The sequence below is a fragment of the Bos indicus genome, chromosome 18, assembly GCF_029378745.1.
Source record: "Bos indicus isolate NIAB-ARS_2022 breed Sahiwal x Tharparkar chromosome 18, NIAB-ARS_B.indTharparkar_mat_pri_1.0, whole genome shotgun sequence".
Classification (NCBI taxonomy): domain Eukaryota; kingdom Metazoa; phylum Chordata; class Mammalia; order Artiodactyla; family Bovidae; genus Bos; species Bos indicus.
In genome coordinates this window covers 9,505,527-9,509,147 of record NC_091777.1, presented here as the reverse complement: position 1 = coordinate 9,509,147, position 3,621 = coordinate 9,505,527, and the positions used below count along the sequence as shown (strand labels likewise).

At 40.1% G+C, this 3,621-nt stretch overlaps 1 pseudogene; it reads left to right on the top strand.

Annotated features, from left to right (window-relative positions):
- The first annotated feature begins 717 nt into the window (after window positions 1–717).
- On the top strand, window positions 718–1,366 carry LOC109571608 (programmed cell death protein 10 pseudogene; annotated as a pseudogene).
- The last annotated feature ends 2,255 nt before the right edge of the window (window positions 1,367–3,621 follow it).

Below are 3,621 nucleotides of genomic sequence, written 5' to 3'. Positions count from 1 at the left end.
AGGGCTGATCTCCTTTAGAATGGACTGGTTGGATCTCCTTGCAATCCAAGGGATTCTCAAGAGTCTTCTCCAACACCACAGTTCAAAAGCATCAATTCTTGGGCGCTCAGCCTTCTTCACAGTCCAACTCTCACATCCATACATGACCACAGGAAAAACCATAGCCTGGACTAGACGGACCTACAGATGGCCAAAAAGCACATGAAAAGATGCTCAAGGTTGTACATTATCAGAGAAATGCAAATCAAAACTACAATGAGGTACTACCTCACACCAGTCAGAATGGCCATCATCAGAAAGTCTGAAATAATAAATGCTGGAGAAGGTGTGGGGAAAGGGGGACCCCTCCTATACTGTTGGAGAATGTAAATTGGTACAGCCACTATAGAGAACAGTACGGAGGTTCCTTAAGAAACTAAAACTAGAACTACCATGTGATCCAGCAATCCCTCTCCCGGGAAAATATCTGGAGAAGACGCATGCACTCCTATGTTCATAGCAGCACTATTTACAATAGCCAAGACACGGAAACAACTCAAATGTCCACTGAGAGATGATCAAACAAAAATGCGGTAGGAAGACGGCTCCAAAGGTGGGAAGTGAAGTCAGTGCCTCAGTAGCCGAGGAGAACTGTAGAAGGAAGAGCCAAATGTTGACAGAGATTTATGATTCAGTTGCAGTTTCATAATGTGGTCTCCCTAAGGAGTTGGCTTTTCAATGAGGATGACAATGGAAGAGATGAAGCTGAGACCACTTCTGTGGTTTCTATGACCCTCTATGCAGTCATGTATCCTGTGTTTAATGAGATAGAACGAGTAAATCTGTCTGAGCTCAGACACTGAGAGTAGCTTTCATCAAGGCTGAAAAAAGAAAATCCATGACTCATACAAGACATCATTATGAAAATTTTAGGGACAAAAAAGTGTAGAGTCAACTTCACAGAGTCCCTTCTTCAAATGACAGTTGATGATGTAGAAGAGTATATGATTAAACAACCAGAGTCAGAATTCCAAGACCTAAATGAAAAGGCACAAACACTTAAACAAATTCTTGGTAAGATCCCAGATGAGACCAATGACAGAGTGAGGTTTCTGCAGACGGTCAAGGAAATAGCAAGTGCAGTAAAAGAACTTCTTGATAAAAAGCAATCAATGTCTTCAAGAAATATCAATACCAGAACCACAGGGCACTTGAACACCAAAATAAAGGGTCTGTGAAGTACTCCAAAAGTTTCAGTGGTACTCTGAAAACCTATTTTAAAGATGACTAGGTAATAAATGTGTTCATAAGTGCCAACCAACTAATTCATCAAAGCAACTTGATACTTCAGACCTCAAAACTATGGCCTGAAAGTTGTATATGTTAAGAGATATACTTCTCAGTGGCAACATTGGATTGTCTTTATCCATAAATTTTAAAGTTTGACTGTATAAATTATCAGTCCCTTCTGAATGGACCTAATAATCCAGGATGCTGAATGGGATTACTGGCATATTACACCATGTTTTTGTAAAATATAGCTTCATCATAATCATGCTGAAGATTTTGCATCACTTTTGCTATTATCATTCTTTTAAGAATGCTAAGCCAAAAGAATTTATGCCTTAAAGTGTCCTTATATAACTTTCCTTAAAATAATTATAAATATTGAGGTTTGTTTCTGACATTTTAACTTGAAAGTGATACGCTACGAGATAGTACTTTAACAACATTTGCTGCCAAATAGTGAATAGTTTACATCTGTTAAATATTTCTTTACTTGAAAATATGCATATATAAATATATATATATAATCAGAAGACCAAGATGACTGTGCAATGTCTAAAGAGCTTCTAACAGGAGTTTCTTAGCAGTTCATCAGATAATAAAGCAGTAAGAATTCCTATTTTTCTGTCCTTAATCACTCTGGGCAAAAAGTAGTTAAGGGAGATACTTTTGCTAGTTATTATATCTGAAGTACTGAGTATTTTTCCAAACTTTGTTTTAAGAGACTTATGAGAAGCAGATGGCAGTTTACAGAGCCATCATACTATATTGCCACTTTTGAACTCTATGATGGTGTAAGATTAAGTCTTTCTGACTTGCTGGGCCCTAATAAGCTCTGCACCTTTCTTCCATAAACAGCCACAACTATAGTAATTTGAAGCCATACTGGTGCTAGCTGCGACATGGAGCACAGAAAGACGGGTACCTATTGCAGACGAGCCACCTGATATGTAGCAAAGCTGGAATTCCAGTGCCGACCCGGAGCCTGTGCTGTCAGCCACGGTGTTACGCTGCTGCCGGCAAACAGAGGAAAACCGACAGTGGACAATCTGCCTTCCCACTAATCCTCTACTGCTCCCAAGATGCCCCGCTCCTTGTCAGGTGTGAAATCTGCCCAGAAGAGTGGTCCCACATCCTAGACATCACTGAAGTAGCGTGAGTCCCAAGCAGGAAATCCCACAGTATTCCCAGACCTAAAGCCACAGGAGTAGGAAAAACACCATCCTTTTACAATAAGCTTAGGGTTCTTCCCCTGTTCTGGGTGCATCAGCCACCCCTGCTCTTGACTCCTGCTTTATCTCACTACTCTTCTCTCTCCTTCTTGTCATTAATTACCTCTGCAGACTTCCGGTGTCTTCAAGCCAATAGCTCTGAGCTCATTCTGTCTACCCAGAGTCTGGTTGCTCTTAACCTACACTCTGCCTCTAGTCACAAGCTGCAAAGCCCTGCATCCCACAGCTTAGTGATAACACTCAGCCTCTTCTGATGTGCCAGGACTAGAACTGTGTCCTCCTGTGTCCCTTTCACCCTGTACGACACCTGTATGGATGCTTTGGAATCCGGTCAGACAAGAAAATGACCAAAGTTCTCACTGCAGTGGGCAGCAGACACTGGGATTCTGTCAGAAAAGCATTTGCTCTTCAGGATGACATAATTCAACCATTGCAGAGACACTCTGAAGCTCTCTTAAATGAACCAAATGGCATCTTTAGAAAGCTTTTGAGATTGCCCACATCCAGCATCACTAGGTTATTTCTAAACATTTCAAAAGCTATGTTTGCATTCAAAATATATTGTACTTTTACATGACTCAGTTGGCGCATACCCCAACCCCATTTTATGGTTAAAGAGGATGATGCTGAGAGGTTTTAAATTATCTACTTTACATCAGTGGCTCTCAAAATTCAGTATGTGTAAGATACACTTCAGGCAAGAACAAAAATGGGTTTGCTGTTCTAGTTTTTTAAAATTTGCACTTTCCAAAAAGGAATCTTCATTTCTGCCCCCCCTCCCCTCCTGTCACCATTCATTTATTCTGATACTGCTAGCCCAATACTTTGAGAAATACTACAGCAGAGTAAGGAAGGGAATCTGTGAATAGAATTCAGTGGTCCATGCACCTAAAAAGGAAAAAAGTTCCCCATCTTTGTTTTCAGGATCTTTTAAGTGAAATTTAGCATTTCCTTCAATGACGAATGTAAGCAGCAGAACATAGTTATATTAACAGTGTCTGTGATGTTGTTACCAATACAAGTTACAGATATTTTTATATCACACATGTTTTGCAGGAACTTCAAAATACCTTTTACCTTTCACCAGTTCAAAATTACAGTTGTTCTGAGACTTGATATTATC